At 30.2% G+C, this 25121-nt stretch overlaps 2 long non-coding RNA genes and 1 pseudogene across 2 annotated transcripts; 1 reads left to right on the top strand and 2 right to left on the bottom strand.

The window, feature by feature from the left end:
• The first annotated feature begins 11309 nt into the window (after nucleotides 1-11309).
• Nucleotides 11310-16244, top strand: LOC121218527 (uncharacterized). Its single transcript, XR_005914861.1, has 2 exons — nucleotides 11310-11433; nucleotides 15779-16244. It is a non-coding gene; the product is annotated as an uncharacterized lncRNA (long non-coding RNA).
• On the bottom strand, nucleotides 16042-18835 carry LOC107901803 (uncharacterized; annotated as a pseudogene).
• A 4290-nt stretch (nucleotides 18836-23125) lies between these two features.
• LOC121218526 (uncharacterized) lies at nucleotides 23126-24466 on the bottom strand. Its single transcript, XR_005914860.1, has 2 exons — nucleotides 24221-24466; nucleotides 23126-24054 (listed from the first exon to the last, which is right to left on the bottom strand). It is a non-coding gene; the product is annotated as an uncharacterized lncRNA (long non-coding RNA).
• Between the last annotated feature and the right edge of the window lie 655 nt (nucleotides 24467-25121).

The raw sequence follows: 25121 nt of genomic DNA on the forward strand, positions 1-25121 counted from the left end.
TGGTTAGGAAGTTAAGGTGGTTGTTTTGGCTTATTTTTAGCATGCTTAATCATGTTTTGAATAGGTTAAATGGCTTGTAATTAAGTTGTTTTATGCTCTGAATGTGTAGAATAATTTTATAAGTGTAGTTTCCACACGGGATGACACACAGCCTGCGACATAGCCGTGTGACGCAAGTCAGTGAGTTATACGGACAGACACACGGCCTGTGATACGACCATGTGACCCAAGTCAATGAGTTACACGGGCAGAGACACGAGATTGGACACGGCCATGTGTCCCAACTTCGAAAGCCACATGGTCTGGGGCATTCCACATGGCTGTGTGTCCCTTGTTTCTAGGCTTTTTTGAGATTTTACCCTAAACTTCTAGAATTATTTCAAATTAGTCCCTACCTATTTTTAGACTATTTTTAGGGTCCCGTAAACTCATATTTAGGACTGTATGGGTAATTTTTATTGTGATTTTGAATGAAATAGCATGATTAATTATTCGATTGTATAAAACTCTAGTGTGAAAGTATTAGATTGTCGTGACCTGCCCCTAAATTTTATAATATTAATAGTTAACTTGCATTTTAATTATTATTGATTAATTGATGTGATTTTTTAGTAATGTTTGTGACCCTAATTCGATGACAGAGAGGGGTTAGGGGTGTTACAAAGAGTATGGCCCTTGTAAACTTGTTGGAATAGCTAGAAAATGATTGGCATATTAATTAGGGACTAGATTGCACACCTTGAAACATCAATGTGTATTTGTAACAACAATGTGATGTGATGCCTTTGTAGCATAGCACATTTGTGCATTTTAATGGGCTCTTTGATTTACATGCGTGTCTTATTTACTAAAATTGTGTATATGGTATCTAATTTACCTATGTATGCTTTATTATTCTTTGGAGAAAGTTAAGTGAACACTTTCCTTGATTTTCTTACTAAGCTTTATGCTTATCGCACTATTGTTTTTACTCATAGATTGCTAGCTGAGTTCATGAAGCTAACCCACTCCCTTAGTTTACATCACCCCTTGCTACACTCAAAGAGTATGAAATATTTGTATATGTGTTTTTTTGGATCATAATGGCGTGTACGTAGAACTCAACGGTCTTGTATGCATATACTTAAGTTTCATGCTACTTTGTATGGTCATGGATGCAAGAATGTATTAAATTGAATTGATTAATTTTGGTGTATGGTTGGCTAGTATTGTTGTTATATGTGTTCTAATTTGAGGGTCATTTAACTCATTTTAATTGATGTTATAATGGTCATGTTATGCTAGTATGGATGCATGAATGATTAGTTGAATACTGGTTTAAATTAAGCAAGTTTTATGAAGAGTTATACTTATACATTATTGTTCTTGAAGCATGTTTCATGGTTGTCTTGTTTGGAAATGTTCTGGTATGAGTTTTAGGTGTTTAGTACTCAAAATTTTGGCCCCTTACACTCTAAGTCAGGTACCCATGGTGTAAGTATCAATTCTTAGCTTAAACATGGCCAAAAATGCATCCCAGGTGCCTAGAGTCCGGTACCATTGCTAAGGGTACCGCACCCATGATTGGAAAAATACCAAACCAAATAGTACAAGGACTACGCATCAATACCTAGGGCCATAGGTACCGATACATAGGCCCTACATAGAGCTATTGCACTGCTTTGTGGAAATTGAGCCTCCAAAGCTCGTATTTGGTCTTTAACACTTCCGAACACCTATAAATTAATTCAAAATGGATTTAACATGATTTAAAAAATTCTAATGTTGATTTTATCTATTTTCGATAATGTTATTAAAAAAATATTATTAAATTTCTTAAATAAATTCAAGATTATTATCACGAGAGTGTCCTTGATATCAAGATCATTATCAATCTTTGCGAATCAAACTTTTTGTTTTACTATCACAAAACATATTTTCTTCAAAATCTTTAATTTTTTTTATCTTATCTTTTCATCTTTCACATTTTACGCATAAAAAAACATGAAATCAATAAGTACTGTAGTTTAACCACTAAAAAACATATAAGTTTATAGGTGAAAATTGAAATTTGAAGTCCACGTCTCCAATATTTACTAGCTTGAATTGAAACCCACATCTCCGGAATTTATAGGTTGGATGATTTGACTTAGGGAGTGTTTTTGAAAAGCACTTTTAGCTTTAAAGAACAGCAAAACAAACACAATTTGAGTGATTTTTTTAACTTTTAAAAAGTCATTTCCTTTAGATGAAGAAAGCTAAGAATTTTAGCTTTTTTAAGCCAAAAGTGCTTTTGGTTGGCTAATTACTTTTTTTCCTTCATTTTTCAAGGTATAGGGACAATCTCTTCTTCATTTTTTCTTTCAGAGAATCTCTTTGGTTCTCCTCTTTTATTTCTTTCTATTCTTCCATTTTCTTCAATGTTTAGGGTGCTCTCTCTCTCTCTCTCTCTCTCTCTCTCTCTCTCTCTCTCTCTCTCTCTCACTCACTCTCTCTCTCTCTCTCACTCACTCACTCTCTCTTTCTACTCCCTTAATCTCATCTTCTCACTTTAACTCTTGTTTTTTTCACCATTTTAGGTTAAGCTATTTTTGGTTCCCCATTCCCTTCCACCGGTGAGCTTCTTCTCTTTTACAACCATTTTTTCTTCTTTTCATGTTTGATCATCGATTTGGCTGTAAACTCATCTTTAATTATGCTTAGTTTTAACTGTTTCCTTATTCTTAGTTTTAGTTGTTTCCTACATTTTTTCCCTTCACACACTGACAGACAATGATCAAAATGACTGGAATTGATGTGCACAAACTGGTCTAAAATAAATATCCTTTTTTTCCCTTCACACATGACAGACAATGATCAAAAGGGTTCTAATATTTCAATCTCTAGTTTATGATGAAACAAGAAGAAAAATGTTACAGAAGATTGGAATCCTTTGTTATAAGGTTTTTTAAAATCTTACAGCAATTGAAAGTTTTTACATATCTTAACAACAACCCACTTAGCAACATCTATAGAGTTCTTAATATAGGAGAAATGAAAAGTGGGATGATTTGTGCAATTTCAATTTGACCAATTATTAGCAATAAAGGTTTCTTTGTTTTTATTTAAACCATGTTTTACTGACATTTTTGTTATATCATGTTTAGCCAAGGCCAACTTCCATGATATTTAATTAGCTTCTCTATCAAGGGAATGGAAGCTTAAATCATAACCATTGAGTTATATAGATATTTTTTGTTTTGTTGATATCATGTTTTGTTTATATTTTGACTTCAAACTTGCATTCTTTGTTTGTTATATTAAAAAAATCCTAGTCCCTGCAAGTTCTTAAAACATCATTTCCATTGATTATGTAATATTCCTAAGACTGCTATATATCTATAGATTGTTTATCATGGGCTTGAAGTACTATTTATCACTAGTCATGTTAAATTGTTAACTAATTATTGAAGTTTTACTATAAAACAAATGAAACATGATGCAACACCGCAAGCAATAACATCAAGGAATAGGCTTTGAATGATTAAATAAAGTAGGCACTGGATATGTACTTCATATATATAAGGTTTGAATTTTATCCATGAATGGAATAATCTTGAAATGATCATTAGGGGATGAAGGTGATGAAAGATTACTAGGATTGACATTGACTCAAGATGTGAAAGAAATTTAAACTAATCATGATACTGTGCATCAATCTATAAATATGGAATACAAAAAATATTAACAGGACATATGAGAATATTATTGATCCAAAAGATGTACATGATGAAGAAAGTGATGATGGTGGTGGTGGTGGTGGTGAATCAAACAATTTAAGTGGTTTTGAAATGGAATTAACAAAAGATGCTATAGCTTCTAGTTTAATGAATTCACTTTAAATTGTAAATGCTAATGTAAAATTTTTAATATTTATATTTGGTATATAAATATTACCCCTTTTTGAAACTTTAATCCCATGCAATATTTTAATTTGTTAGGTTTATTTTCTCTATGTTTTGTTAATATTTAATATGGGTTATATGCTCAAATTATATTTTAAAATAAAATAATACAAATGTATTAAAATCATTAATTAAAAATTAAAAAAAATATTTTTTTAAAATAATACAACTGCGTTAATATCTAATTACAAATTTTTAATGATTATATTTAAATATTTAAAATATAATTTATATATTCCAATTAAATTTTATAAATAATTAATATTAATTACTTAGAAATATTTAAAATTAATATTTCATATATTAAAATATTAACAATAAGTTATAATAAATTATTTTTTATATTCTTCCTAAAATATCATAATATTAACTAATTTGAACATTATTTAAATACATATTTGTTACTTTATAATACAACGTCTAAAATGGACATTTTATTTCTTAAAAGCACTTTTTAACAATAATACTAAACACTTCAATTTTAAACCAAACTTCTTAAAAGTATTTTTCAAAAGTAATGCTAAACTAGCCCTTATAAGTCAAACTTTCTATATCTATATGTGTAGTGTTTACGGGAACATTTTAATATTTTTGGAAACATTAGATGGTAGATATTGTGATATTAAAAAAATAGGTTTAAGGGTACAAAAAGCCCTCAAATTTAAAAAAAAAAGAAGAAGAAGAAGAAATTTTAGTCCCTTTTTTTTTCACTCATTTGGTTACTTGAACTTTCAAAATGCATCAAAAAGATCCTCAAACCTTTTCAAAAAAAGCAATTTATCCCCCCCCTTTTTTTGCACTCAATTGTGTACTTGAACTTTCAAAATGCATCAAAAATACCTTTAAACTATTTCAAAAAAAAAAAGCAATTAAGCCCCTGTTTTTATTACAAATTATAAAAAAATTAAAATCAATCAAATCTATAAATATTATTAAATTTTAATAAAAATCAAATATTAAAAATTAGAAAAAAATATAAAAATCGTAAAAAATATAAAAATTCTAAAATTTTATAAAAATTCTAAAAAAATATAAAATATATAGAAATATAAAAAAATTATAAATTTTTATAAATTCGTAAGAAAATTATACAAAATGTAAAGAAATATAAATTTCGTAAAAAATTTTATAAAAATTATCGTACCAAAAGAAACATTTTATAGTTTTTCTATAACTTTTATTTATTTTTATTTATTTTATCATTTTTACCACAAGTCACGCTGTGTTTCAATACGTGATGACTTTAATTGAAAAAAAACTAGGGGGCTGTTAATTTTTTTATGATTTTTATAAAATTTTACAATTTTTATTTTTTCTATTTTATAAAAATTCTATTTTTTAATAATTTTTAAATTTTTATTAAAAATTAATATTTTTTCTAAAATTTATTATTTTTTATAATCCTTTTCTAATTTTTAATAAGAGCAGGGACTTAATTACATTTTTGAAAAATTTTGAGTGTCTTTTTTATGCATTTTGAAAGTTCAAGTACCCAATTGAGTGGAAAAAGAAAAGCAATGGCTTAATTGCTTTTTTTGAAGAAGTTTGAGGGCCTTTTTAATGCATTTTAAAAGTTCAAGTGCTCAATTGAATACAAAAAGAAAAAAGCAAGGACTTAATTTTTTTTTTAAAGTTTTTTACAGCCTAAAAAAAATTTAATCATTTAAAATTAAAAAATTCGCCAAAATTTAAGTGATATTATTACTCTCATTATTGATAAGATATATTTTCAAAGGTCAGTATTTTTCATTTAAAATATAATAATGTAATAATATGTTATTATCGTAATAATATGCTATATTTCTTATTTAAAGTCTTTGACTACTGCAAATTGTATTTTTGGTATTGCGTTGATTAATAGCGTTAGTTATGCCTTTATTTTTGGTACAATGTTTATATGATTTATACTTAATATTTTTTTTGTCCTGAAAAACAAATACAAATCATAACCTACAAAGGCAAACCCAAATCCCCATTTAAAAAATGTGTAGACCCTGATTTTTCAAGTGAGACAATTTCGTTAATCTATCGGCTTTGTGACTATATTCTCTAGGTATGTGATAAATTTTCCAATAGCAAAATTGATACAAAAGTTTAAGAATTCTTCCGATCAGAGTTAAATTGGTCCCTCCTGTAAAACTTTCCTTGATGGTAATAACTAAATTTGTCCATGGATCGGGCAAAAAAAATAAGCCTCGTTTAAAAAATGAATCGGGCCTCAGATAAGGTTTTTTTGACCCAGGCCTGGCCCGACCCGAATATGCAAAAGAAACTGTTGTTTTTTCTTGTTGTTTTTTACTCTCTTTTGTTTTCTATTTTCTTGTTATTTTTTTCACTAATTTGCTATCATTTTACTATTATATTGGTACTATTTTGTTGTTATTGTTTGGATATTGTATAAATCTTGTTTTATTGTTAATTTTGTTACTATTTTAGAGACATTTGCTTGTTAAATTTCACTTATCTTAGTTTTATTTAAGTATACATATATATTTATTTTCAATTTGTCGAAAACATTTATTTTAATGTTTCTAGTATTTTTATGTATTATATTTTTAAAAAATTATATAATAAATAATATAAAAAATTAATACGGGCGAGTCGAGCCTGGATTTTAGCCTTTTTATCCGGGCCAAGTTGAGTCCGGGCCTAAAATTTTTGTTAGGCCCTGCCTGACCATGGACACCTCTAGCCGTAACCACTTCCAAGCTATCTGTCTGGATCAACACATTGTCAAAACCTCGATCACTTAGGATGTTTAATTCATCTAATATACCCTACAATTCAGCCTCAAACACTGAGCAACCGCCTAAGAACCTATTAAAGTCAGTAATCCATTCCCCATTTATGTTTCTCACAACTCCTGTTGCTGCCACCGACCCATCCTCAAGTCTATCGGATCCATCTGTATTCAAATAAATCCCACTCCCAAATCAATTAGAGCAAAGGATTGGTTTCCGAATATTATTCTCAATTAGCCTTTTGTTAGACAACAAAAAATTATTTTGCCCAATTGTACGATACCTTAATAGTATCATTACTGCTCCAAGTCATACCTTGAAAGATGAAAAGATTATGGCTCTTCTAAATACGCCAGATGATAATCCCAAAAGGACACTTCCAATCAGCGTCCCCAAAGCAAATGTCAAAATGATTCTGCAAATTAGAAAAAAGCCAATCCAGTAGATTTCTAGAGTAAAACATGCGATGCTTATCAGAAAGAATTATAGGGTCTCGGACTCTCCTTGTTTCAATGCAATCCCTTATGACATGCAACACATCTTCTAAAGTATGACCACAAAGTCCATACGTCGAACTATGACCCAATCCTCATCGAACTCTCTGTGTGTTGGTTAGTAATCTCTACATGAGCACTAACCAGATAAAAAATCTAACCCTTTGGGGGCCTTTGAATTTCCAACGAATCTTCCAGGCATCATCATTCTAATTTCAAGAACCTTTCCAAATTTTTCCATAGACACTCTTAATAGAGAACAAACCTGTCCTCGTTTGTCCCAAGATAATCCTGTCAGCTCCTACTACCGAGTAAGGTGTAAGGATACCAATAATTTTCTGAATGATAGTCTCAGGCAACCTGAGTCAAAATAGATCAAGGTTCCAAATACCATTGTCAACTACCATATCATTAAGCCAATAATCCAGATCAAGACTAGCATGTCCTAGAATCAGATTAATGAGAGGCCCTACATTTGGAATCCATGGATCACGCCAACATCTAATATTTCTCCCATCTCCCACTGACCAAAGTAAATTCTCTCGAATAGGTGGCCAAACCTTAGAAGGGATTTCTAGAATGCCAACAGCAACCAAATATTTTGCCCGAAACACCTGTACCCAAAGAGCTTTCGAATTAGTCACACTTTTAAACCTCAATTTCATCATGAAAGAAGTGTTATGATCCTGCATCCTTCGAAGACCAAGACCTCCGTGCTCTTGAGGCTGAAAAACATCCTTCCAACTGACCAAAGCAACTTTCCTACCACAGCTCGAAGACCCCCAAACAAACTGACACACCATATGTTCGGTTTCCTCACATAGCTCTTTAGGAATCAACATTGACTGCATGAAATAACTAGGGATCACTAATAAGACCGATCGCACCAATGTGGCCCTACCAGCTAAATAAAATAATCTTGCATCCCATCCCTGCAATTTACTCTGAACCTTATCCACCACAAACCGCTAAGAACTATTGGTTATTCAGTTATGGAACAAAGAAACTCCCAGATAGCTTCCAAGATTAGTCACTCTTCGAAAACCAAGAATGTGGTATAAGTTATCTCCTAAGTAATCATATACCCTTTTTGAAAAGTAAACATTTTTTTATGAACATTGATCTTGTGCCCTAAATACTCACAGAAACTATCCAACATTTCCTTCAAAACTGTGGCTTAATATTCTTCAGCTTGACCAAAAAAATCAGATTATCAACAAATAACAAGTGGGATAGAGGGTCCCGAATGAGCTGAACAGATAGGCCTCCATCGCCCAGAATCAATACATGACTGGATACTATGGCCAAGTCATTCCATGCACAGAACAAAGAGATAAGGAGATAATGGGCACCCTTGACGAACAGCCCTAGTCGGCCGGAATTTCTGAGTTGGTGTTCCATTCCACAAAATCTGCATAGTAGAGTTAGTGCTAGCAAAAATAATCACATTACAAAGAAAATTTAGAATACATGCCGCATGAAGAGATGCGCAAATAAACTCCCACCACACTCGATCATAAGCCTTCTCGATGTCAATATTAATGGTCATCCAACTCCTAGTCTTCTTTTTTATTTTCATGGAGTGAAAAACTTCCTCAGCAATGATAATATTATCAGTAGTGCTTCTTCCCGTAATAAACCCGTCTGTTCTTCGCCAATTATTCTTGGAAAAACTAGCTTAAACCGATTGGCAATGATTTTCATTACCAATTTCTACAGAAATGAGTACAAACTAATCGACCAAAATTGGGAGAAATAATTTGGATTCGAAACCTTAGGAATGAGAACTATAAGGTCATTGTTCAACTCCGGATCTATTTTCTCACCTTTAAAAATATTATTAACCCAATTACAAATCGAGTCCCCAAGATGATCTTATTGGCTCTGGAAAAAAAATGTTTGAAACCCATCACTCATCGGCATATTCAATGGTCCCATATCAAACATGGCCGATTTGATTTCTTCATTCAAGATAGGTTTACTTTAAAACTAGAGATCACCATCCTGTAGCCTTTGAAAAGAACTAGATTGAAGTCCCCCCATCGGTACCGGATCCTCACCATACAAATTCTCAAAGAAACGAATCGTCTCTTAACATAATTCCTCCTCATCAAAAATCCACTCCCCTTTCACATTTTTTAAAGCTAAAATTTGATTCTACTTACACCCTTTTAGAGTGCGCCTATGAAAAATTTAGTGTTACAGTCCCCCAAAGAAAGTCATTCACATCTCACCTTTTGTTTCCAAAGAAACTCCTCGTGATACAAAACCTGTTCCAATTCCTCTCTAATCTCTAACTCCGACTGAAATAATGGGTCAGACTGAGAAAAATCCAAATCTCTTTGAACCATATCAAGTTTTTGAATCAATATTTTTTTGTGAACCCAATATGACTATAAACCTTCTTATTCCACTCATTAAGGTGACTAGTAATGTTAGAGAGTGACTTGGACAAATCACTATCAAAATTCTAATTTTTCTTAACGAAATCAAAAAAATTTGCATGTTCAATCCATCCTGCCAAAAAATGAAAAGAAAGACCCAAATACGAATAAATCATTGGTCGAAGTGACAGGAGAATAGGCCACTGGTCGAACTTGAGTCTAGGGGCTTATTGCCACTAACTCTAGTTTCTAAGAGACCAATAATATCTAGTTTATAATCTCAATTATATTCACGAAAGACCCTAAAAAAAACTTGCTATTTGCACAACCTTAACAATTCCAAGAGAAAATGGATAAATTCATAAAAAAAAAATAAAGAAAGAAGACTTACCATAGCTCTAAGGCTAGCATGAACCATCTCTAGCTTTTCCATTGCTGCCCAAGTTCGTCATCTCAGTCTTGTTATTAATTTGCGAGATGATGAGTTTGGCCATAGAATTTATTGTATCCGACAATGGAACCCTTGCATTCCCAAAATTTTTAAAACGTTTCCAGATCCTCTCCCTTTCGAAATCGAATTCCTTTACCTCTTCTACTCGAACTAACATCTTCAAGAGACTTGACATTTTTTAGTTCTCCATTTTCTTTGAAAATAACAAATGAATGGTTCATAAACTCTAAAATCCCCTTATTTATTACCACAACTGATTCTATTGGGCCATCAAACGTTGGATTAAAATGAGAATTAATACCTACCAGGGACTGATCATCCCTAGAAATTAGGCTTTCCAAGGGAGAAACAGACTTAGGGTGGGTTTGGATAGGTGGTGCGTTTACCTGCGGTTAGTGTAAAAACAACAGTGGCGGTGAGATTAGATACTGTAGCGATACTGTAGCGTGAGATAAAAAGTAAGCTAAACGTACTGCATCGCACCCAATCGCCCATCCAAACCCACCCTTAAAAATATTCTACTACACATTTGTAAGATTGTCCACCGAAATTGTGTTAACCAAACCCCCATCTCCTTGGGCTGTTAAACCAGGCCCAACCGACACCAAATTTCCAGCATACTCCAGCGCGTTATTATCCAAATTTAGGGGCACCACTAACAGCCCAGACAGATTACCTGAATCCTTCCTAGCAGGTCCACTAACCTCTATTCTCTCGGCCCCATCCAAAAATTCTGCCCTCCATATTGTTTTGACCAAAGACACTAAAATTGTTTTCATTCCCCCCTAATTTTTAGTCGTCGAAAAATCCCCCTTTTAGAAACGGATCCCCTGCAAATCAGCTTCCATCGTACTATTCACGACCATTTTCCTCCCAAGCAGATTTGAAGCGTTTATCACGGGTCCTTTCGTCTCTAAGCTTTGACGAATTTGGGGATTTCGCCGTGATTTTCTTTCAACGATCATCCAAGGGCCAAATGGTTCCGTCACCTCTCCCACCTTGTTTGCCTTCAGTAAGTCCTCCTTCGTCGATCTAACACCCACATCCATCTCTTTTGAAGGCCCCTCACCGGGCAAAGTTCTTTTGAGTGACCAAATCGGCCACAAGAAAATAAACAGTTGGAAGCGATTTGAATTCCACCCTCTGTAACACCCCGTTAACCATGATTTGAGAGACCAGGGGTTGTCTCAAATCGATGCCTACCGCCATCCTTGCAAATTTCCCTTTCGACCCCTTGTCCATCTGAAAGTCCAGCTTGATAACCGTCCCTATCAAACCCCTTATTTTCTCCAAAATCTGGCGTTTGTAGAGGAAACCCGGAAGACCAGACAACCTGACCCATACCATCGCATTGCTAGGGAAAGCTTGTGGAGAGAATCAAACTCCGATGTCCATGGTTGAACCGTGAGGTACTGGCCAAGCACGATCCAAGGCCCCTGGGTAAGTACTTTATCATAGTCAACACGACTCTGAAACTTAACCAGCAAATACCCATTTTCCATATCCATGAGGTGGAACTGTTGGGACAATATCCGCAGGCTTTGAATTCTATTTTGCAGTATAGAATAAGATAGATTCCGACCTAGAAGCTTAACCACTACCGTAGTCGCCATTTCTCTAAACAGAATTTGTTGAACCCTTTCTGAAAAACTGATAACAGGGATACCATTCACCGTAGATCTCGTAACATCTCCATCCAAAAGCTCAAAGTCCTCCTCCTTACCATAACCAGGGACTCCTCGACCCAAGACTTTATCCCTCCATGAGATTTCTGGTGCTAAATTTGTGTCATATAATTTACTTTAATATATATATTAGATTTCTAAATTAGTTTTAATAGTAGTATGTATAAATTAGTTCAATGTTTTATTATTTCAATTTAATATTATAGTGTTTTCTTTTATTTTTGTTCCAAATTTCTATATTACTTTTAATAGTACTATATATTAATTCATGTTTTATTAATTTAATTTAATATTATATTTTTTTATTTTAGCTCCAAATTTTTATAGTATATTTGCTTGTATTATGTGTTAATTCAATTTTAATTAGTTATCTTTAGTTAATATTGATTTTACATTTGATTTAAATTATTTCTGGAAACTACAATTCAAATAGTAATATTCAATGATGTTGTGACAAAATTTAAAGATAATTTTCAGAAGAAAAATACTTGTACAATTACAAATGGTGTAATAAAAAGATCTTATGATAAATTTATTAATGTTTATAATAAATATAAATTGTGATTGATTTTTTATACTTAAATAAGCCAGTTTTCTAAATCACAAAAGTGTTTTGTTTTATATTTTGTTTTTTAATAAATCGAGAGAGAATATGATTAAAAAATAGGTATAGTTCTATTTTCGTTTGGTATTAATTATTATTTTACTTTATATAATCTACATTTTTTTTACTTCTCTTTTTGCATGGAGATTCTTGAGGAGTAATTTTAATATATTTTACATTTTTTTTTGCATGGAGACTTTTGAGAAAAAAATTATTGTCTTTCCTATTTTCTTCTCTCCCTGTAATTGGTATTAGAGGCCGGAGTAATGATACTTGGAGAAATAATATTGTAGTATTCATTATAAGTTTTATCTTTTATTTACAATTTTGTTTCTTTCATAGTTATTTATCTTAAAACTCGTATATTTGTTATTCTGTCTTTCTATTGCCTGTTTATGTCTGTGTGAGACTGTAGGCCTTTGAAAGTAAAGACATAAAAAGATAATGGAAGGTTTTAGGTACCAAAGATAAATTTCATAGAAGAAATAGATTGTCTCTATAAAGAAAAAATTTGCAATCATGCTATGCATATTGACTCTAAAAATGAAAATATTTCAGTTCTGAGTAAATGTTTTAATAGTTTAATAGATATTACTTCTATATAGTTTCATAAATTATATAACATAGTAAGTAAAATAGAACATCAAGTCAATAATTTAAGAAAAGTTGCAGGATTAGATTTGAACAACAAATCTAAACAAATATTATCTAATGTTAATAATAAATTAGAACAAATTCTTATTAATAAAAATATAGAACAAGAGGTAGATTTAGTACCTTTATATTATGAAAATAATAATATAATATTAACTGTCTGAGGAAGAAGATACTTCTTCAGAAGAATCATCTTCTATTAATAAAAGAAATAAAAAAAACTTGAAAAACAGAAAAGAAAATATAGTTATCAACAAAAATATGATTTCTAATATTTTATAAATAACTTATAGACCATTGGAAGTATAAATTTACTAAGAGTTCTGATAAAAATGAAAGAGTTGAAAATTTAAAATTAATAGAACAATTTTATGAAAAACATAAAGATTTATTTACTTTATTTAACTATCATTGTATGTTAAACTATGACATTACAGACAATAGTAGTTCCAGTAATTCTGATAATTCTATAAACCTAGAATACCTAAAAATTACAAGTTATAAATCTGATGAAGAAAATGCTTCAACAGATGAAGACGAAAATATAGAAATACTAGAACCTATAGATACTAATCAAACAGATCCTTATGGAAAAAGAAAAAGAGTTAGATCTTCAAAATGATGGTTATATGAGATCTTTTAGAAAAGATTTTAGAAAAGTTTAAAATACAACTAGAATTTTTGGTAATAAAACAGAAAATATAGCTACAAATGAAATAAAAACTGAAAATCTAGGAGAATCATCTACTCAACCAATTCCATATATAATAGATGATTTAAATAAAAGAAACATTGCTCAAGGTGGAATATATTTAGATTTAACTAATATTCTTATAGCAGACTATGAAAAAACCATAGATGACTGGGCACAATCTATGACTATTGTTGTAAACAACAACAATATGTGGTCAAAAGAAAAAATTTTAAAGTATTTTGTTGGAACATATCAAGGAGATATTCTACAATTTCTAAGATGAGAAGAATCTGATAAAAATAACAAAAATGACAGTTAATCAACCAAATAGGAACTTCCAAAGATCTTTTAAAATGATTAACTTTTATTCTAAAAACAAAATTTTGTGGCTATTTTGATAAAAAAGATCAAGATAGTATATCTAGTTATATCTTGTCAAAGATTAAATTATGTGATATTAGATAAGAATTTTCTAAAACATTTCTTTATGAATATCAAAAACTAAAAAATGAAAATATAGAATTTTGAAAAAATCAATATTTTTATAAATTACCACCACTATGGGATGAGATATGTATAAAAAAAATATGTTTCTTATTTAGAAAAACACAGTAAAATGGTTGGTGTACCATAGACTCTATAGGAAATAGAATAAATTTTGCAAAAGAAAGAATAACTTTATACTATTTACAAGATAAAACTTCTAAACAAGTTAAGCATAAATTAAGTACTAAATATTGTACAAAAATTTTAGAAAATGAATGGGAATTTGGATGTAAATCAATACGTCCTAACACTTATAAAAGATATAAAACACTTATAAAAGGTATAAACTAGTTAGATGGAAATCAGGAAATAAAAAATATATTGGTTATAACAATAAGAAAAGATTTGTTAGAAGAAAAACTTCTAAAAAACCTAAAAAACAAATATGTAAATGTTTTATATGTGATGAAGAATGTCACATAGCACCAAATTGTCCTAATAAAGGAAAAAATGCAAATAAAATGATTAAAACACTTGAAGAACAAGATTTAGGCTTAGTTTGGATGAGCGGTGTGTTTAGCTCCGGTGAGGTTAAAAATAGCGGTGGCGGTGAGATTAGTTACCGTAGCGGTGAGATTGGATACTGTAGCAATGAGATTAGAAACAACGATGGAGTGTGTGTTTGGATTCAAACGCAGCTGTAGCGGTGAGGTGAAAATAGAAAATGACTTTTAAGGACATTAGATTAAAAATGATATATAATAGAAGTTTTTAAAATTATTTAACAATTACAAAATTAATAAATGATTAAAAATTATTACAATTATATTTATTTTCAATAATAAATAATTAAAAATGAATTAAAACTAGAGAAAAATTCAAAAAATTATTTTATTTAATATTTCAAAATTAATCATATATTTAATTATAGGGGCTCAATTCATTATTGAAAGATTATTGAAATTATTGAGCCTTTAGAAAAATAAAACATTATTGAAAGATAAAATAATAAAGCAACTCTAGAATAAGGGTCTATTTGTTTGCCAGTAAAATGTTTTCTGGAAAATGATTTACTGAAAATATTTTCTGGTATTTGTATGAATCTGTATAAAATATTTTCTGTTGTTTGGCAAATTTCTTGAAAATATTTTCCGAAAAAGTTGTTTTTACATATATTAATAAATTTTTATATTTTAAATTTTTTTCATATATTGCAATGATTTGTTTATAAATAAATATATGGCATCAGACTGTTATACTGCTGAACTTTGGTACGAAAGCATCTAATAGAAGACTCTGAGGAAGTGCAGCTACTAGCTAATAGTAACATCTGCACATTTCTAAGGGCATTGCTTCACATATTTCTGAGAAAGCACCAATTTATGAATTCTGACAAATAGATCTATAATGCCAAATACATGAAGAGAAAAAAAGCATGTATACATAAGTTTGACATAAGTACAAAACTATTCATTCTTCTTTCAAATCTCTTTAATGAAATATTTACAATACCCTTTTTCTCAATGTCTGTGCGTCTTAATGCATGTTATTTCAAAAGTTTGTCATCAGTAACTCAATGCAAGACATTGCTAGCACCAAATAACTTTAAAACTAAAACCAACCGTTGGCTAGTAACTGACATAGCCTATGGCCACCATGTAGAACGTGCAATGTCGAGCCTTGAGCTGGCCATCAATGCTAAAGGGAAGAGTTGAAAATCACATCTGTTGGGGTTTTGACAACAGAGGAAGAAAACAGAAGCAAGTAACCCGGATGATGTAAAGATTAACTTCATTACTTGAATAAGCAATATGCCATATACATAAGTAGTCCGGATTACATGTGCTGGTTTTTTTAGCAGAAAACTATGGAGAAAAAGAAAAACAAATGCAAAGAAGTTTAAACAAGAAGAAAACTGAATTTGATTTCCAAAAATCAGATTCTTTTTCATTGACTTGAGAAGCATTCATGTTATAATGAAATATGGCAGTTAACTAATGTATAACTGCTCCCACTAATACATGACTAAAGCCTAGATAGAATTACAAACAAAATGTAACTGACATACCAGCTATAACATCAAACATAAATCAACAACTACTCCTACTAACTTTAAGTATAAATTACATTGCAACTGAATCAAGTTACAAATGAACAAAATAAACAAAATGCTGCTGCTTATCTGGTTCAACTTGGATGCTGGTCTGCATGTTGGTTTGCTGCTGGTTTCCTGTTGCATTGCAGGCCAAAGTTCAACAACATCCTGTACTTTTCTTACTAACAAAGTAGTGCATATTCCTTTTAGTGCATTAAGGGGAATTATGATTATGGTATGTTAGACATCAGAAGAACCTATATATTCTTAAAAGTAAAGATATGAAAAAGCAGAGTGTTGAAATGACTATTCAATGACATTGAAAATAATATATGGGTGTCCAAAATTCAGATTCAAGGGTATAAGCAAAGCAAATAACAAAGACAATGTCACCACAGAAACTGTAAACTAAATGAAATATCATGCAAGGCTGATCTAGAGATAAGAAATAAAATCTTTATTTGAAGTTCAAGGTCTTTGAAATGAACATACCCAAGCAAGCAACAAGGTATCTTCCAAAGCAATTCATTGCAAATGATTCATAGCAATCATGTAGTATCGAACAATCAACACTAACTGATGGATACACCAATGATACAAACTATTAAAATAATCCAGGTTAGTAAGACTGAAAATAACATATAATTGCACCAGATGCATGGTGCAAAATTAACTTGTTGCATGCTGTGCCAAAACTATACTCAAAACTTAAATAGTAACCTAAGTTGAATATAGGTCAATTTTTTTGTAACATAAATATGCTACTGCTGGTTTTTACTAATTCCTAGCACATAAGTTGCTAAACAGCTCATTTTAACAAGAAGGTTTAACAGTGTTACTCAATTGGACTAATTTCTTAGTGTTCATAAAATATGAGGACCATTCTGACAAATCAGAGGGACTAACTTCTCAGATGCTGTAAAATAAAGGGACAAATTTCATAATTAGACCTAAAAAATACATACTTGAAAGATGAAATTTCAGCCTGTGAGTTCTCCAATTGCCTCTCCAATTTTAGCTCATTTGACCTTAATCGAAGTGCCTACAGAAAGGAACTTAATTTCATTTTAATCTAGCAGAAGACAAAAGTAATTTCACTCCAGTGTCAACTGCTTTATACAGAAATATATTCAATGGAATAAAGTAAGAAACTCCAAATGCTAATAATATCATATAAAACAAGCAAGTAACAGGATCAAATCAAATATAAAAAAGGACTAGAGAGCCACTTAAGTTAAACTGGCACTTAAAAACGTTGCAGCTCTACTATACGTCCAAGAAACACCCTTCACGTGGTATATATTACAACCATGCATATACGAACATGGCAGCTTACTGATCTTTCAGCATTATTATCAGTAGTGATAAATGTTCTGTAATGAATAGAATGAAATTGGAAAAGGAAGAAAACCTTTACCCATTGAAACTTTGTTACCTTATCTTCCAAACCAATGACTTCAGAAGCCAATATATTAGCACGTTCATCAGCTGCATTACATTTCAGTCGTGCATTTTCATATTCCATTTTAAAAGACTCGAGCTCTGCCTGCAATACCAAACACCAGACATAGCAAGAATAAAAAAAGGTATACGCTGAAATAGAATGTTGTTGACATTTTAAAAAGTATTTGTAACAAGCTCCCTAACAATTTGAACATCACCAGACAAAGAACACAAGAGAATAAAATGCAGATCGGCATACATACAGCATAGCATTTTAAAATACAGCATAAAACTTTGTCCTAAAACCATAATTTTCAAACAAACTCAAGAAAGCCTCTTTTTTTTTTTAAGAAACTCAAGAAAGCTAATTCGATGTACTTATTCATGCAACAGGAATAACCATTAGAAACCTTACCCTCTTTTTAACACATTATCTATATAATGCCAGCTCATCTTGACAGAAAGGCTCGATATCATTAATCTGCAGACCTACAGCATACATCAATCATAAAGAATGTATGGCTGTACACGAAATGCATGAGAAAGTATTTGGTCTATCATTTGGCAAAATTAAGCAAATAATCAATCATGTCACCAAAAAGAATGAAGATAAATATCAGTCAATCAATGCTATACATACTCCGCCTTTTACATAAAGATTGCTAAGTTAAAAACACAAAACTTACATAAAAATAAATTCCGTAAGATCCCATCACATAACTCGACACCTTCAAGCACATGAGATGTGATTTCTTGTGGGATGACAGGAGATGGTGGCCCCATCATTAGGTCATCACCAACCAATATGGTTTCCTCCATAGTTGGTTGTGAATCAAATGAAACCATACAGTAGGTAACAAAGAAAATCAGTCAATGAGTATTGGTCACTCATAATTTTAAACAATAACTAGAATTGATAGAAAGCAAAATTCATATATCTTTGCAGAGACATGAACACAAAATTTATGTTAAACATTTAACAATTGCTAGGTACTAATTTCAATTTCAAAACAATAACTATGTTCAGCCATAGTCCAGAATAACAAAAATGAAAAATCTTTCACATTTAAAGTAAAATAACAAGCAAAAGCTATCGCCTTAAAACTTTAGAAACCATAAACAAGAAATCATTTACTTAAAACTGCAATAACATACATCTAAACCAAAAAAAGAAAAACCTTCACATACCATCCATGGCTGCTTTCTAGTTAGCTTTCCATCTATTAAGATCAACTTGGTATTCAATTATTGCCTGAGACCCAGCGAAGAATTCATGGTAGATTTGCTTGAGAAAGAGAGAAAGAGAGGAAACAAAACAGAATATGCTGAGAAGAGAAGATGAAGAGCGGAAGAAGAAAAAGGAATAGAGAACGGAAGAAGGAGAAGAAGCCTTACCTGGATGAAGGAGGAACCGGCAGAGGTCCTTGACCAAACTGATTTGCAACCCAAGGGGAAGGGGAAATGGAAGGGGAAGGGGAAGGGGAAAGGGGAGAAAAGGGTAACCAAACATCAGAAAAGCCGTAAGCTTTTACAAGTTATCAAACAGAAGAAACAAAAGAAATAAAATATGGGTAAAAGAGGAAAAGAAAAAGCAACTGAAGTTGCTAAATTTTTACTGGACCAAAAATCTCCAGTTGATTTGGGGCTGACCAGCGTGGTGGAGATGGCTTCTCACCGGACTGGCATGCTGAACCAAACGGCTGACCAGTGAGGCTGCTACCATTTTTTCCCCCCAACTGCTCCTCACTGGTATGCAAAGACAAACCAAAAGAAGCCTTAGAAATATGTTCAGAAGAGGAAATAAATCCTGAAGAAATATTATATGAAATAATATCAGAAACAGATTCTGATACAGATGAAGAATATATATTTATGTTTAAAATAGGAAGTAGTTCTAATAATCAATTAGAAGAAATTCCTAAAAATGAACAACAATATATAAAATTAGGAAATTTAATTGGAGAAGTAAAAGACTTTTCTGATGAGATAATAGAAAAAATAAGTAGTGCAAGTGCTTCTAAACCTGTAAGTACTATAGAATATATGTCGTTTGGAAATAAATTATATTTAAAAAAAATACTGTTATAACAAATATAAATGACAATTTAATTTTACCCTCAAATACTCCAATAGAGGAAGAAGAGGATAATATAAGTGCAAGTTCTACATCAATAGGAATGAAAATAGTTCATATTCCTATTTTTCCTACAGAACCAAGTAGAAATTCTAGAAACACTGGAATGAAAGAAATACAAACTTCAACAAATATTCAACAAATGAAAATTGGAACAAATGATGTAATTATATTTTCAAATTTTCAATCCAGGAAATATTACACATATATTGAAATTATATTTCATTTTAGAGAATATAAAACATATTCGAATATAAAACATATTCCTTACATGCTTTATTAGATACATGAGCTACAACTAGTAGCTGCAGAAAGAATGTCATTCCTGTAGAAAAATGGAAACCTATGAAACATCCAATAAAAGCAATAGGAATAGATGGTAATGAAATCATAATCCAAAATAAAGCTAGAAATGTATCAATATACATAAATAATGTAAGATTTGTGATACCCAAAATTTTATGTTTTCCTGTAATGCATGGAGATATATTATTAGGAAATAATTTTATATACCAGCATTTACCATTTTCTATTGATAAAAATTTAATTATGCTATCTGCGGAAAAATCTTCTGTAAAAATACCATTAGTAGAAAATCATAAATTTGTGTCTGATAAAAATTTTACACCACCACGAAATGAATAGATTAAACAACTTGAAACAAGTCATTGGTTTAAAATTTTAAAAAATAATTTTAGTGAAGAACCATTAAAATTATGGCAAAATAGCCCTAGATATTGTGAAATTAAATTGGAAAATCCCAATAAAATTATTAGAGTTAAACTAATGATCTATACTAAACAAGATATAGATGAATTCGATATACAAATTAGAGAATTATTAGAAAAATGATTAATAGAACAAACTAATAGTCCACATTCTAGTCCAACTTTTATGGTCAAAAATCATGCTGAAATAAAAAGAGGAAAAACTAGAATAGTTATTAATTATAAAAGATTAAATCAAAATATTATTTTTGATGGATATTTTATTCTAAGAAATGATGTTTTAATTCATCAAGCTAAACAAGCAAAATATTTTAGTAAATTTGATTGTAAATCGGGGTTTTAGCAAATCATGTTAAACGAATAATCTAAACATTTAGCAGCTTTTAGTGCTCCTAATGGACATTATCAATGGAGAGTAATGCCATTTGGATTATGTAATACACCTTAAATCTTCCAAAGATGGATGGATTATACAATAAATATAAAAAATTTTGTGTAGTTTATATAGATGATATTTTAATATTTACAGATACATTAGAAAAACATAAAAAATATTTAAATATTATTTCTCAAGAATTTATAAAACATGAAATCATATTAAACCCTAAGAAATTAGAGTTAGAAAAAATAGAAATAGAATTTTTACGATTAAAATTATCTGTAGATAATCTTAAATTAAAAGATCATATTATAGTAAAAATAAAAGAATTCCTTGAAAATATTGAAGATAAAAAACAGCTTCAACAATTTTTAGGAATTATTAATTATGGAAGAAAATTCTTTCCTAACTTATCTAAAAAAATAGGTAAGTTATATGAAAAATTAAAAAAGGATAAACCTTTTATCTAGTCTAAAAAAGACTCAGAAATTATACAAAACTTAAAATCTGAAATAAATTATATTCCAAAAGTTTATTTACTAAACAAGGTGATAAATTAATTTTAGAAACAGATGCCTCACAAAATTATTGAGAATGTATTTTAAAAGCTAAAATAATAAATGATAAAGAACTAATATGTGGATATAGTTCAGGAAAATTCAAACCAAATGAAATTAATTATGTTATATATGAAAAGAATTATTATCAATAAAAAAGGAATAAAAAACTTTCTTATATATTTAACACCTGAAAAATTTATTATAAAAACTGATAATCAGGCAATGAAACAAGTCCTTACTAACAAAAGTTTGGAAACTGTACCTAAGAGAATTAGATGGTATAATGAATTATGTACTTTTAATTTTGAAGTTTTATATGTAAAAGGAACTGATAATATTATTGCTGATTATCTTAGCAGGCCTTATGGATAGAGGTAAAAAAATCTCTAGAAAAAGTTGGTGAATGGACAACTGTCCATACAAAAACTTAAACAAAGGGAAAACAACAAATTCTAATAAATGATTTGTGACTATACCTACACAAGCACCTTTTTATCCTAATTAAAGATATTATGTGCAATATCCAATGGTAAGACAACCAGTTGGAACTCATTTATCATTAACACAAAAAATGGTAAGTCAATTCCCTTGATCTCAAGATTCAAATTCAGCATTGTAAGCCAGTTATGCTGAAATGATAAAAGGAGCAGAAAATTTGTTGAAACAACAATAAATTCACGAAATAAAAGATTTTTACAATCCAGGCTTATCACTAGAACTATATAATTTTATTAATGAAATATAGAAAACTCATATTTCTGGACAAAGAGCCAATTTTAGAAGAGTTCTTACTAAGTTTTCACAATTTTTAGTTGAAAAAACAACTAAATAAAATGAAGCTCATGATTTATTATTAAAATCTATTTTATATAGAGATTAGGAAGAGCTTGAAATAGAATATATAGATATTAAGGAGATAAACAATCTTCTTGATATATTTCAGTATTTTATTAATAAAGGAACAAATAGTCCTATTATGTATAAAATATTTAGACTATGTCTATATAATAAAGCTAGAAAAATTTTACTAGTAGAAATTTTTACAAAAATAAATGGACCTATTTGCAAACAGCAAACTCAATTTCAAAAGGTTTTTTGAGAATATTTTTTACAAGCTTATGTTTTTACTAATGATTTAGATAAAAAATTTCCTACAATAAAATTTAGACTGAATCATGAACCATTTGATATAAGCAGTATTGAATGGGGTTTTATTAAAAAAATAGTAGTTCAAAATTTTTCTTTTCATCTATTAAGAGATTTTCATGCATCTATTAAATCTATATTATTAAATATAATAAATAATGGTGACTTTTACTATTATTTTCATATTGAAATAAGCAGTCTTATTATTGGTATTCTTGAAAAAGAAAAATTTTATCAGCCATATCAAATTTGAATTATTTAAAGAATGATTGGAAGCCCCAAATTACCATCAGTCAAAGAAGACAAAAAACACTTGACAAAAAACATTGACAAGTGTTACAAAAATCCTAGTTATTATCAAATCCAAACAGGGATAGATTTGATGATAAAAGCCCAATATTTACTTCAGCATGAAATTTATAAACTCTGAACTGATGGAAGACGCATATTGGCATATGAAGTTAGAAGCATCCAGAATGAGAGATGAAGAATTTGTGCAACTATTAAAGAAGATAGCTGAAATGGAGATTGAAGATTTTTCATCTCATATAATAGAAGAAATCAAAAACACGTGGGAGACTTGGAATTCACCAAGACTTGCATTAAATTCATTACATCTAGATGAGATAGAAGAAATGAATCTAGATAACATTCAAGAAGGATAAAGCCAAAACAGGCAGCCATGTGGAAAAATAACAAAAAAGATTGCAAAGTGGAAGCAACCATCAAATCAATGATATGACAAGACAATGCAACGTGGAAGCAACCATGTTCATGATGAGAAGGAGTCCTTATCAAATAACTGTGCGAGATTCAAATAAAATTAAAAAGAGTTTAAGAATTGTCTTATAAATAGAAAAGGAAGAAGTCTAAAGAAGACATCGAAAAATAGTTTAGAAATATTTCTTTTTCTTAATCATTGTTTCTTTGTAAAAAATTTTCCTTTACATCTCTATCTTTTTTGTAATAAAATCTATTGTCTTCCGCATATCCTTATCTCCTAGTAATTGTAAAAATTTTTCCTTTACTTCTCTATCTATTTTTATAATAAAATCTATTGTCTTTCGCATCTCCTTATCTTTGTGTAATTGAAAACTTCACTTGAATATATTTTTTATTTCTTTATTTATTTTAAGACTATATACACGTGTATGGCAATCATTTAGGCGCAGCTGTAGCTGTAGCTGGATGCAAATGAGGGAAATAAAAGCTGTGTTTGCTTCACTTCAAACCAGGGAAGTGTGTGCATATATTTTTCCATTTAAATTCAGTTATAATGGTTGGGATAAAATATGCAGAGAAGCTAACAAGGGAGCTGATAAATTGGCCAGCCTTCTTTCTAATCCGATTGCCTGTATTCAACTGGTTAGGCAACCACCGATTGCCTGTATTCGGTTTTCTTCAAGATGATCTGAATAGTCCCTTGTAATAATTTTCTTAAGGCTATGCCTTCCTTTGTTACCAAAAAATGAGAAATATGGGGAAAAATCAAAGTAAGTTCACTTTCCTTTACATGGTAGAAAATATTATATTTCGATAAATAATTTTAATCTATAGTAATTATTAAAAAAGAACTTGAAGGGCTTTTCTTTCAACATTTTAACGAAAACAAAACTTACCGAGCGAAGGGACATTTGCTTTCCTACCATTACCGAGCGAAAGCCACAGTTTGGATACTGGTAGTCTAACGTGTAATTGTGATAGTATGAATTAAAAGAAAAGGGTTGGGAATGAAGTAATGAAGAAGCGAATAAATTGGTTAGTTGAGGGTCATGGTCAGGAACGCATGATACTCGTTATGCTTAGTTAGGACTAGGAATGGGGGAGGAGCCTTCTCCTTTATCCATCTACATTTTCATTCTTAGCATTAAATTCTTACACACGTGTATTTATAACATAGGTTTGATTTGAAATATGTAAATATGTATAAAATTGAAATAAAATAATTTAAATTTTCAGTAAAATGAAATTTAAATAAGTAACATATCTTACTAATAATATCAAATGTACTCCAATTATTTATCATAATATTGTCATTTTTATTTAGTTGGTATCGAGTTGATTTGCGATACCAACTCAAGCAATGGCATTATTAATACTAGGAATTCTATAGCACATGTATGTGTGTGAAAACTACGTACTTAGAACACAGATGTGTGTATAAAAATAACATATAATGAATAATGAAATGTACAGTTTGAAACTAATTAATAATACATGAAATAAGTATGATATTAAAATGAAACTAATAGATAAAATTGTGAATAAAATGTAATTTAAACATGTAAATACATTGCACTACAATTGTTTATCCTGATTTTATCATCAATGTTTAGTTGGTACCAAGCTAACTTGTGATACCAACTTAATCAACAACTTTATCAATATAGAAAAAATTAAAATACAGGTTTAGTTGTGTGGTAAAATTTATGTTTTATTAATGCAAATGGAATGGGTATAAATCCCACCACATAATAATTTTTTATTGTCATTTTGAAAAAAATTAAAAGACTAAGTACC

The sequence above is a fragment of the Gossypium hirsutum genome, chromosome D06 (assembly GCF_007990345.1).
Source record: "Gossypium hirsutum isolate 1008001.06 chromosome D06, Gossypium_hirsutum_v2.1, whole genome shotgun sequence".
Classification (NCBI taxonomy): Eukaryota; Viridiplantae; Streptophyta; class Magnoliopsida; order Malvales; family Malvaceae; genus Gossypium; species Gossypium hirsutum.